A 13,742-nucleotide genomic window follows, 5' to 3' on the forward strand; every position below is an offset into this window, starting at 1 on the left:
AGAACTCCAAGGAGGCTCCATGCTGTCAGCACATGGGGACTGATCCCACAAACTGTGAGATCATGACCTGAGCCAAAATCAAGAGACAAATGCTTAACTGACTGAGCCACCCAGGTACCCCAGTACTGGTGTTATTTCTTTTGTAAAGATGTGAAAACTGAGATTCATAAAGGTTAGGAAAATGGTTCAAGGTCAACCCAATACTGTAAATCAGAACCAAAACTTGAATTTAGCTCTTTCATGATTCCCTAGGTCATGATCTCAGCCATGGCTCTGGAGAGAGGTAAAATAGATTCTTCCATTTTAAGACATTGTTCTATATAGACTTAATGAGAGTCATGGTAATAGATTAGTGCACTCACAGATGGTCAAGAATTCTCTGTTGGTGAAGGCAAGAGGAAAAATGACCATCTTCACGAACTGATTCACAGAGATTAGTTTTGCATATTGAATACTCCTTTTATGGAATTACCACTATGTGACAGGCATCTGCTGGGCACTAGAGAAATGGTAGTAAGTCAGCTGCCTACATGCAAGCTGCCTGAAGTCAAGTGTCCTGTCATAATTGTGGGGGTTACTTCCAGGTCATGTTGGCCTCTGGGGATTCCCTGTTTGGCCTCCTCCAAACCACGGAATTTGGTTTATAAGAACATATTACCAATGACTTACTTTTCTGTTCAGCTTGACTAAATTTTAGGCACTTTTCTTCCTAACTGTAGATACCTGGCCTCCTTTTGCTTAGAGTACCTACTTTAGAAAACTTGCAATTATACATTCTTTCTCTACCTCTTTGAGATCTAAATCTTATATAGCCCAGGAATATCTTTCTTAAGGATCTGGGAGACATCCTTTTGAAATATAATTATCAAGAAAGATAGGACTCCTAACTCCCAATCTCTGTGAAAGGGTAGGAGCCTAGCTTTGAGAAGTACCAATGAGCAAATACAGATGCTTTAATCACCTTTGACCAGCCTCCTCTTAAAGCCCTCCAGTCCTTTTCCATTAGCTCACTCTGGTGCTTAAAATTTCTCCTGCTTTTTTTTCTTTTTTTGTTTGTTTGTTTGTTTCAGTGTAGTTGAGTTCAATCTCTTGCCTCCATTGAATAAAGTCTTCCTTGACTGATCAACCCCAGCAACTTAACCTGGTGCAACTTCTCTTTGACACTTGTGTTATGAGCATGGTGGAGTCAAGAAGACCAGGATATAACAGCAGTGATTCATTCAAAGGGGAAGAGTTCCTGTCATATGATGACTTGAAACAGAAGCCACAGAAGCCTATATACACTCCTTACAGTGAAATGAATTTGTATTTCTGAAATAATGTTGTTTGAAACCACAGAATGCCAGAGCTTGAAATGGACTTAATGTCAGTAAATCCACTCGCCTTGGTTTACGAATGAGGAAACAGGTCATGTGCCCAAAGTTGACCCCTATGGTCATAGTTGGAACTCTAAAGCTGGGCTCAGTTCAGCCCATTTGGGGAAGACCTGTGTTTTATGTTTGTTGTAGATATATTCAAGAATCTTCAAGCTACTAGCCATAAAGGCACATCTTGTATACTTATGATATTACTACTACTTTGATAAAGAGTTTGATAGTAATTGAAGGGGGTAACTTACATAAATTGTCATACTCTGTGTCTTTTACCAACACAAATATTTGAGCTAATGTCTTGAACTTAATATGAAATACTATGTCATATGCAGCCTCATTGTTTGAATTAAGACTTACCAGTCAATGCCATATATGGTTTTAATTTTAAAACATCCAATCTTGCTTCAAGCTGTTAGGAAAATTAAAATACATTATTTTTAGGTTTTACAGCATTTTCAAGTAGTTTGTTGTCATGAGATGAATGCTGCAACATCAGTTTTTTTATTCATGATGCTATTTAAATAAATATCAGGTTTTTGTATGTGCTGTTCAACTTCTCATTATCATGCAACAAAGCCTTTCCAAATTGCCTGAGGTTAGTGCCTTTGTTAGAACCCACGAGATTGGAAAACATAGCTAGAGTCATGAGAAAGTTAACTGACCTATATTTGCAAAAAAATATATAATTAAAAAAATTAACATCAAGGTCACATCACCAGATTTAGCCATTATCAGACTTGAATCACTAAAGATTAAAGCTCATAATGATTAATTCATAGCAATAGAATCTATCTCTGTGTGGTCATCTGCATTTAGCACCTGGATCAAAAAATTTGGCTTGAGAAATATCCTGGGTCAAAGAGACTGTTTGAGGTTGCCTGGATTTAAAAGTAGTTTAAAATGAGCCCAAATGAAACTCATAAATTATCTCTTATTTTTACCATAAAAAAGAGTCAAATGGAATGACTATACTATAAAGCTAAGCATAAGGTGTTCTGCTCCTGAGTTGAAAGGTTTATGACTCATTTAAAAGTGCCTATTGGTGATGACTAGAGCTTAGTGGGAAGGACATTTTGATGATCGGTTTCAAAGTGTCAGTTCATCTACTCAGTGTTGTAAATGGAAAGAAAATGCCATGTAGCAGCTGTTTTGTGTGCATAACAAATGGTTAAGTGCTTATTCTATCACTTGGCATAATAACTTTCTGCATTTGGAAATACAAAAAGATCAAAACATTTAACGTGCTAAGGAGCTAGAGCACATGGTAATTGACCAGTTACATTTGACCCCCTTTCACTTGCCTGAGAGCTCTCACACCTGCCACTAGTGACACTGAAGTCCTTCCCTTATGTTTTTGTTGAATCCTATCTGATGCCAGTTCACAAGTCCTTGTGTGCAATTCTGAAATCTAAACGTTTATGCATCTGCTGTATGCTTTTAGAAAGCCTCTTTGGTAAGAAATACTGACTTTAACTGATGTGAAACAATTTATATTTTTATCTATTGCACTTTGGTGTGATTTGATTTGTTTCACTGCAGAAATACTACTGGGTTTGATTAGAGGGATCTTCGCTAGACCCTATGTGGGCGTTGCATATAATGTGGTACAGGGACTGCATTATCTTCCTAAAATCTGAAAATCTCTGCATTCTTTTTTTTAAAATTTTTTTAAGATTTATTCATTTTTTTAGAGACAGAGAGAGACAGAGCATGAGTGGGGAGGGGCAGAGAGAGAGGGAGACACAAACTCTGAAGCAGGCTCCAGGCTCTGAGCTGTCAGCACAGAGCCGGACACGGGGCTTGAACTCAAGAACTGTGAGATCGTGACCTGAGCTGAAGTCAGACGCTCAACCGACTGAGCCACCCAGGCGCCCCAAAATTTCTGTATTCTAAAGCCCACCTGGTCCCAGAGGTTTTTTGGGGGGGAATTGCAAACTTTCATCCCTTATTCTGTATTGCATACTCTGGCAGCCATGACTAATGTTTGCGTCCTCTCTTCCAGAGAGCGTTGTTGTGGCTGGAGTGGTTGCCCATCCAGGCCTTATATTTGCCAGCCCCTCTTGCAGCAGATGTGACCCCACGACTCCCTGTCACCAATAGATTATGAACATCAGTGAGAAATGTCACTTCTGGGTCAAGCCTTTCTTAAGAAGCAGGGGGGGTTTCTTTTTCTTTCTCCTGTTGGCTGGGAACCGAGGACTCCAAGACCCAAGTTGAAGGCAGAGCCACAAGGTGGAAGGAACCCAAGTCTATAAATCATTATAGGGAAGAATGCTGTTCACTGCCCAGAAATATCAATGTGTGTTGTTAAATGAGTGAGAAATAAATTTCCTTGGTCTAACTAAAATCCTGAATTGTTATGGCTTATTTGTTACAGAAGTGTTGATAAACATACATTCTGTTATGTGATTGATTATGTGTTATTTTCTAAATACTAAAAATATGTAGTTACTATATATTCCCGGAGAAATGCTACTGTGCTTTATACCTTTATCTAGTTAATTGCACCAGGAAAGAGGTACTGTAAAGAAGCTGCTTTTACATAATTGAAAGAATTATCTGGACTTTGGAAACTGAAAAACTGTATTAAAAAATCTAAGTGTCATTTAACGTTGTGTAACTTCGAGCATTCCACAATTTTTCCAAGCCATAGTTTTCCCACCTGTGAAGCAGAGATAATGATATGCATGTGGAGAGCTGTTATGGAAATATCTAGCACATATCAGATGGCTTTGCATAAAGTTGTGGCCAACAAGGATAATGCTTAACATCAGTGCTCTAAAATGTTTTTTGAAAAAACAAAGCAGTAACCACTAGAAGTATATAGAGATTTATAATTTGTGACATGTTTTCATTATTTTATCTCATTTTATTGACATGGCGACTTTGAAATGTCACTATGGTTAGTAATATTGTTTTTACAATTAAAAACGAAGAGGCTCAGGAGTTCTTAAAACTCATACATGAGAATATCAGAGGTAGAAGCTAATTCTTCTGACATCTACTTCCATGTTCCTCCTCCCACAACAAAATCTTAAAATAGATAGGTTCCTTTTTTTCTCTTCTATTCTTGGGCAAGTATTTGGAGAAAGTACTTCTGTGTTGTTGCTTTGCTTGTATAAGACCAAGGATACTGCAGAGACTGAGTATAAATCTTAAGCAGGTGTTTATTTATGCATCTAGGCATAAGTTTGCTTGGTCAGCCTAAGATCAATCAATCATTTCTCTGGTTTATTGGAGCAGATATTGACATCGTGAAGACTTTGTAATAATTATAACATCTTTGACTACTTACCGCATACCCTCTACTCTCTTCAATGTTTTTTATACATGAATTCATTTTATATTTACAACAACCCTACAAACTAATTAATATAATTATCCCCACTTGACAAATGAGAAAACTGAGGCACAGTGCAATGAAGGTACTTTCTCAAGGTGACATGGCTATAAGCACCTGAGCCAGCTTATTTAGTGTCTGCCTCCAGAGCCTACGCTCTTGAATGCCAGGCTATCACATCTCTCAACAGGTGTCAGTATTATTTAATTGATAGTAAGTTTTTGTTCTACAGAATTATGAAATGGAATTTCCAAATTAATACCATAGTTAGTGTCTAGGGTGGAATTCTTAAAGTGTTGGAAACTGTTTTAGTTTTGATCTAGAAAATTGCAGTTTCACTTTATTTTTATAATTTTTATGAAACAGGTCCCCATCTCAATGAATTTGGAGACTTATGCTCAATAGCAAGTCCCAATAGGAGGAAGGATATTTAAATGGGGAGTGAAGAGGAAGGCAAGGGAGGAGAGTCCCAAATTCAGAGGTAAAGAGATACAGAGGTAAGAGATGCAAAGGAAAAAAATAAGGAGTGAAAAAAATGCTGAGAGACTCAGATACCAGAAGAGTCAGCAGAAGAAATGGATGACATATGGAACTAACCACTGGAGGGAGACACTTACCACATTCCCAGATCCTGTCTCCTGGATGGATGGGACCTGGGAAACCAAACAGGGATGGACAGGGGGAAATGTTGAGCACATTAGCTACCTTGAAGAGCTGTTACTTCATAACTAATCGAGCATTAGTTACTTCCATTGAGTCTTGATGGTCTTGACTATTATCCCATCCCATATTCCCATGAAGAATACACCCTCACAGGCGGTCCCTAAGAAAAACTCAACAAAGGGTGCCTGGGTGGCTCAGTCGGTTAAGTGTCCGACTTCAGCTCAGGTCATGATCTCCCAGTTCATGGGTTTGAGCCCCGTGACGGGCTCTGTGCTGTCTTTCTCTCTCAAAATAAATATACATTAAAAAATTTTTTAAAAAAGAAAAAAAAACTCAACAAAATCACTAGTGCTATAATGCAAATATGCTTCTGCTTTTGAGATTTTCAGAGTTCTTTTAAACATTTGGTCACCATATAATTTTAGCCAGTACCTCTCTCGTGTTTTGAAAATTGACCATCATTTACTTAGTGCTTTGTCTCTTTTCATGCATTAATATGTGAGGTATCATAGTAGATTAATTAAAGGGGGAACTCTCAGAGCTTTTCCACTTCCTAGATTTGTGACCTTGAGTATGTTATGTAACCTCTCTAAATCTTAGTTACAACATTTGAAGCTGGACAATAATAAAAGTACCTACTTCATAAAACCGTAGTGATAGTTTAATGAAATAATGTTTGTAAATCACTCAATGCAGTTCCTGGCCCATAATTAGTGCTCAATAAATATAGACTCTTATTAAACTGGTGATACACTTTATGAAGTTGATTTACCTTTCCAAAGTGAGCAATGTCACTCTCTTCTTGCTGGCAGTAATCAGCTCCCCAATCTATCTCACAGTGCCACTTTGCCTTGGCCTGTGTGCAGGGACTGGAATGGGATGAGGGAAATTGACTGAATTGGCCTAGAGTCCAGTGTTAGACACTGAATGTGTGGCACCTGGGGAGCTCCCCCTGGTTGACACTGAAGAAGTACCCTCCTTACTGAAATGTCCCTCAAAAGGAACAAAAAACAAAATGGGTTGAACCAAGGGCAATTAAGTACAATGATAGATGAGAGCCTGAGTTTCCCATCCAATTTACTAAAAAGACTCACTCCGGGGAGGGAAGACCACATGTATATGTTCAAGTTTAAACAGAGAAAACTAGATGCTACGAACATCTCAAAGCCTGCAGGGTACAGAAAAGCAATGTGAATGAGAATCTTGGTACTCCAAGTCTTGAATTAATTGAGTATAGTTTCAGAGAGAAATAATATGAAGGGGAAATCCTTTTAGGTTATTTTTTCCTTCCTTTAATTGTTAAATAACCGAGTCCTCAGAGAGAGACTAATATCCCCACTTTTGCTTTGTGGCCCCATGGTGGATATGAGACCAAAAGTGATTGTTTGTTAAAATATTTACGTCCTTGGGCTTCACGTGAGCTATTACAATCACTTCAAGCCCGCAGGCCTCCATCAATTTTATGAATGTCATTAATCTTGTCCCTTAACCATCTTGCCCTTCGGTTTTTGTTCTCTTCTACCTTGCCTTGTCCTTGATAGTAAAGAGCAAGGCGTATTCAATCTCAGAAAGGGCGATGAGTCTGTTTCTTCCTCATCACCAACACAACCTGGCTGTGCACACACTGTGAATTCTCATCACTACTTTTGTCAAAGCATTGAAAATTAAGGCATTTTCCTTCCTTTTGCACAAATATTTTATCTTTAAAGAAATTTTAAGTGATATCTCAGAGTTTCATTTGACACCAAGAAGTCTCTGAGGTTGACAAAAAGGGTTGGCTGTGGATCAGAATAAAGAACAAGTTTGAAGAGCAAAGGTTAGGGATGGAATCTGCAAGGGGGATATTAAGCAATTGTCCTCAAGTTCATAGCCTTTAAACCAGAATGGTGAAAACACAAATTCAGGGAGTCACAGTTGCTGGTTAACTAGAAGCTGTGCTTTAGTTATTCTTTCATGCATCGTGCATTTGTTCATTCAATAAACATTTATTGAACTCCTACTATCTGCAGAGTAGAGCACTTTTGGTTCTGGATGGGAAGGCAGACATGTTAATTACTGCTATAAAACTATAAAATATACACATATACTTGGTTACAAACAGATACAATATAATACAGATACAATATAGACATAGACAAAGAGCTAAGGACACCTGGAAAAAGGAGCAATCAATTCTCTCTGGAAACTCTGATAGCTTTATGTCTAGAGAAGGGAAAAGGGAGAAGGGCATTGAAATGATGAGATATGCTGGCGTTCACCTGCCCTGCAGGGGCCAATGGCCAGTGGCAACCTGAGTTACCACTGGAGCTACTAGCAGTCTTCTTTATAGGATGACCGCACATGCTGTTTTGCAGGGGGTGGCTCTGGTTTATACCATTTATACTGGTGTAATTATTAATTCAGTCCCCTTTCACCGTCCAGAGAGAATGGTTACCCGCAGCCCCTCTGCCCTTTGGTAATAGGTGCTCCTCTCTGTCTCTTGCTCTCTCGCTCTAATTTTTCCTCCAGCCTTACAAAGAGGAAAAGCATTCAGGGCATGACCCTCAACCATAAACTCCGAAGGTGAGGACTGTCAGAGGACTGAAGGGCCATGGTCAGAGAGTATGAGGTGTGGGGCTGAGAAGATGGCCTTGAACTGAGAAAAGGGCAGCACAGGGTGTTCTTTGACTAGGATTTTGCCTGGAGTTTTCCTTATGTGTTGTGTGGAATATTGCATAACAGATAGTTCATGAATAAAACGTTTTCTGCTTATACATGCTTAATAAATGCTATATTAAGCAAGTGTAAACTGGTTTCTTGACTCAGGATTCGTGATGACATTTTAGGTGCTTGACTCCCACATCATCTCTACACAGAGCTATGTCCAACACGCCATGTGCCCAGACTTAGACATCCAGTCATGGAGCCCTCTCTCCGGAGCATCTTACAACGTAAGCCTTTATTTCAGGAAACCCAGCTTCAGGCCCTGAACTCCATATGTTGCTGACTTTAGAGAAGATGAAGTTTTCTTTAGTAATTCACTGGCTGTCCTTTATTTATGTTATTGGACTTTTCTACTCAGTTACCATATGTCTCTGTCATTGGTTTATTTGTTTGTTTTTCCAAATGGTTGGTGGATCTGAAAAAATGTTTGTGGAATTCACCACATCATTGTCACTCTGTAGACCTCTTATTTTCTACTTAAGGAAATGGAAGCACAGAAAAATGAAGTAAATAGCCCCATTAAAAATATTTATTATTTGTCATCATAAATTTCCCATAGGCTGTTGGCTCATCATCTATGAAGGTGGCAGGAAACTCCTGAGGTAGGGAGACCAGACACCTGAACCCTCATACTCCACCATTCACTAATGACTCATGTAACTTCGCAAAAACCCAAGATGCAAGTAGTCTTCTGTATAAATAAGGCATTGTGGGATTAACTGTGTTGTCTCAGTTCTAAAATTCTATATTCCAATATTGTAAGTCTTATTTTGCTTCCAGTATATAGAAGACTCTGGAACAACAGGATGAAGCAATTTGACCTGGAGAAAGTGACCCATCGGAGCAGAGATGGGATCCTGGGGATTGTGTTTCTAGTCAGTTGCCTACTAGCCCTTTTTGAAAATTCTCTGCCTTCCTTTTTACATTTTTTGAAGTTCTTCAAGATACAAAATAACTTATGAAAAATGAAGCCGAATGCCCCATACCAACATTTCTTTCATACATAAGTCTCAAAGTTCACTGGGGATTGTAGACTAACATTTCCTAACATCTCAGTGACACTCCCTTCCCCTCTTCCCGCAGATCCAAGAAATTCGGGTCAGAATATAACGAAAGTAGGTGTGATGCCCTTGGCAGGGTGGAGACAAAGACTGAATACATCAACAAATGGCTCTCCCTGTTCCAAAGCCCTCCCCCACTGAAGAGCAAGTCCCAGCCTTTTTCTAATATTAATGAATTACTTTCGAAATTTACACAGATAAATAAATCACTCAGAGAATGTGAAACACTAAAAACAGAAAAGTGGCAGGCTGACAAAACCAGGCCTGGCAAGTGCTTTGATTTATTTTGTCTCTGCGCCTGAGGGACAAAGTAGGTAATTTTCCAGTGTGAGGGTAATTATCCCCGGCTGGGCATCTTGGGAGAGGACCCCTGGAGCTGTGGGCTGACCTTGGCACTTTTATCTTTTAGTTCACGCCCACATACCACTGGAGAGAAATCCTATATTGCAAAGAGCTGCTCTCTTATTCCCCCTCACTTGCTTGGGGTCACTGGATTTGTTCTATTCTCCCTAGTTTTCTCCTCGCAGAAGAATTAAAAGCAGGTGGTGAAAAGTGCACCGGTTAAGCTAAACGTCAAGTTCGAATGCTGTCTTTTTTGGTCACGGCCGAGATCTGAGTCTGCCTAGATCTAAGTGACCTCACCTTCGAAACCCTAAAATTGTCATGTGTCTAGTGCTTCAGGTATAAGTGGCTAATAAAAAGTCAACTTGGATTAGTGAGAAGCAGCTTTCTAATAGAGCTGACACAATCAAGCGGGTCAGTAGAGGGGATACGAAAGGATCTTCTCTTACAGCGGAAGGGGCATTTCAGAGCGAGCCAAATGCTTTAGAGGAATTTCGGAATGTTCCATCTCCCTAACACAATTTAATGCGTTTTATAATTAGTTGGGGATGTGCCAGAGAGCTTTAGATTGCCTCATTTTCTTCTTTAGCTTTTGATTCGGTTCTACTCTTTCTTTGTAGCTCTATATTACATTTACAAAAATGGGACCATCAGCATACCCCCTCCTGTTCAGTGAACTTTTCTTTTCATTTAATGGTGAGTTTTGAGTATCTCGCTTCAAGGATCACTCAGGGCTTAAGAATGGAGCTGCCCAGGTGTGAATCCCAGTTCTTCCACTTATGAGCTGTGTGACTTTGAACAGGTGACTTGACACATCTGTGCTTTAGGTTCATCATCTTTAAAATAGGGATGATGATAGTATCTTACCTATAACGTGGCTATGAGGATTAAATGTTACGAAGCCTGACATATATGTGAGGCATATGTGAGTGTGTGTGTATGTGTGTGCATACAGGTGAGTGTGTGTGTATATATAATTTTTTTTCTAGTCACTCAGTAGTTTTTCATTTTATGGATATGATGAAGTTTTGGGGTGATGGTGGGGTGGTCTGGAGCCAACAGCCAAGAAAGAATTCTGGAAGACGTCTTTGGTACAAAGACGCTGGGATCATGATGGGTAACTCATTATATACCTTGGGGGGGGGGGGGGGGGGGGGGGGTCAGGGATAGAGTAAGTCTGTATAGAATTTTGGAAGCAAGGTTTCCAGGACCTTAAGGGACTAGCTGTTGCTAGGGAAACACCATTTAATAAAACCTCAGTCATGAGACCCTTCAGATGTATATTGGGGGGCCATAAGCTTGGAGTATGATTGCCAGCATGTATTTTGGGGCAGTTGAGATAAAGGAAGTTGACTTACAGGATCCTCGAGGTTGGGGTAATGTTAAGCCAGGGTTCTTTTTTGCCCCTAGCAAAGTGCCATCATCCAGGCAGCTGAGCTCCTAGAGGGAGGTCACTCTGCCGGTTTCAAGGACTTGTCTATGGGCTGTAGGCAGTAAGGGAATTTAATTTTTAATTTGCCTTAGTTTCCCACATCACCATGGCAAGCACTTAGACCTCTTTCCTTTGTTCTTGTAGCCAGCAGTGTCCAAGGAATATCACACAGATCCCACCTGTGGGGGGTCGGGTGCCAGCCTGCATTTTGCCCTCAGCCTGCCCCAAGCTCCCTCATCAGATATACCCTAATTTATTCAATAATTCTACAGCTGACAGTCATTTGAGTTATTTATTAATAATTTTTCTTTATATCCTTTTGTACACAATTCTGTGCACATTAGGGCTAACTATTAAGACCTTTCACATTTTCTCCTCATCTTTCCCTATAAATATTAAACTCTATTCCTTCTCTTTATATCTCCCCCACCCCATTATACTTTCTAATTAAAATGAGGAAGGTTTTTTGACTATAGAGACAGAGGTCAGTTCACATATTTGTTCTTTTAAAAGGTCCAGTGTCTAAAAGCTTTCTTTTTGCCATTGCCCAGTGAACTGGCTACATTCTTTTATTCTGGGCTTGATTACTTAGGTCATAAAGAAAGCAAAAGTGGACATCTTCTTAGCAGTTTATTTTTATCATCAGTCTTCATCTATCACTTTTGCAGCTGACATTTTATGTTAAGGGTCACTCTGCTCCTGACTTTTGTAACTTTATTTCTACAACTCTTTCTCTGCCGCTTCTCTCTCCCATGTGTGTGGGTAGTAGGGTTAAGGGAGATAAATGAGACACATTCTTGCAGTCAAAGGAGCTAAGGGAAGAGGAAAGACAGCAAATGTGGTCTGACTTGTAGCAAGACTGACACAAATACTATTTGATACTGAACAAAAGAAGTAAGCCTATCAAGGCAACATGGTGTGAAGATCCCTATGAGAAAGAGATTGCAGAAAAGGAAGCCGGAGTGAGGAGTGATTGCTTATCTGCTCCTTGCCTCTGGGTCTATGAGGCAAAGGACCTGAGGCTGGTGGTAGGTCAGAAATACCACCTTCTATTGAAGAGGATACTTGAGCTTGAAATTCTTTTAAAAAATGAATAGGAAAAAATTAGGACAGTACAAAAAACAATACACTGAAAACCATTTAAGATTCAAAAAATTCAAAATTCAAATATGCTAAATATCTACCATTTACAAAAAAAAAAAAAAAAAAGGGAAATGTTTACCCAAATGCCCATGTGATTAAAAAAAAAGTCACTACCAGGTTTAAAATAAAAAATAAAAGTATATTTAAAAGTCAACTCTATCTTTGGACGCCTGGGTGGCTCAGTTGGATAGGCATTTCACTCTTGATTTTGGCTCAGGTCATGATCTTATGAGTTCTAGCCCTGCATCAGTCTCTGTGCGGACCATGCAGAGCCTGCTTGGGATTCTCTGTCTTTCTCTTCCTCTCTGCCCCTCTCTTGTGTCTCAAAATAAGTAAATAACAACTTTAGAAAAACCTAAATAAATAAATAAATAAATAAAAGTCAACTCTATCTTGAGTTATTTTTGAAGTAAAAACAACTTCAATAATTTGGACAGTAAAAGTGCTTTCTCAGTGTTCTTCCCCCCAAATGACCAAAATGTTATATTTAGACAGAATTGTTTAATTAAAACATAAATGGAAAGGTAGAAAATGTTGATTTTCATTTCAAAACAATTCACTGATATGCTAAGTTTTCCACAATCTTTTGCACCAGTGAATAGTAAATTCTAAATTATTTTGAGCTTTTCCAAAAAATTATCATTTATTTCCAATAAATATTCAATTTCCTATTGATTGCTTGTTCCCTCCTTCCACAAGGAGCAAAAGAGAATTCCACTTCATAGTATCAAAATAATCATCATTCTGGAAAAAAAAAGCCTTAATGAATGTTTCTGTGGGCTTTGGGAATTCTACCAACCCAGGCTAAAAGACAGCCAGACATACATCAATTTTTATTGTTATGTTCACCAAACTCTCAGATTTACAACCCAATAACTATAAATGCACCCAGAAACCAAAATTATGTATGTTTTTGTAGCAGAAACTGTTAGTTGTTCCTTCTTCCTAGGTAACAAGATGTTGGCTTTGTACCCACAGCCCTCCTGGTGAAGGGGGTCCTTAGGTTAACTAAGGAAATCAAGACAATTGCTTTTGTTACTTTCCAGTCTGGCTTGCCTCTGGGGTTATTGGTGAATCGATTCTGACCTATGATACTCAGGAAGAAATATGTTTTGTGGGGAGTGGAGAACTACCAGGAACCTACCCCTTTTCTGCTGTGAATATAGCAGTTATCTTGAGACCAAGAGGTGGCCTTCAAGATGCAACAGCCCAGGTAATTCCAGAGCCATGTGTCCCGGAAAGGTTGAGCCACTGAACCAACTTCGGCAATATCCTTTCCCCAGACTTCTTTTACCTAAGAAAAATGATTTCCTATTGATTTAGGACCCTGAAAAGTTGAGTTTTCTGTAACTTTCCCAGAAAACACTCCTATTAGATATAGTGAGCAAATTTGGTCTTAAATTGTTTAATTTATATATCACACATAATCATTAATTAATAATAGGCATTGATTCAACATCATTCATCCATCTATCTAGCATCTATTCATCTATTTATCATCTATCAATTCATTTCAGTAATTGAGAAATTTCTATGACTTAACTTGCAATGTTTGTGGGTTACAACTGTACTCCTGCCCATGCTGTCCTTCAGACCTCAGCTCAATCCCTTGCTTTTCAGAGAAGTGTCACCTAACATCTCAAAAGCAGTAAGACCCTCTTCATTTGGCACCAGTGACATTTGCT

The sequence above is a fragment of the Panthera uncia genome, assembly GCF_023721935.1.
Source record: "Panthera uncia isolate 11264 chromosome C1 unlocalized genomic scaffold, Puncia_PCG_1.0 HiC_scaffold_4, whole genome shotgun sequence".
Classification (NCBI taxonomy): domain Eukaryota; kingdom Metazoa; phylum Chordata; class Mammalia; order Carnivora; family Felidae; genus Panthera; species Panthera uncia.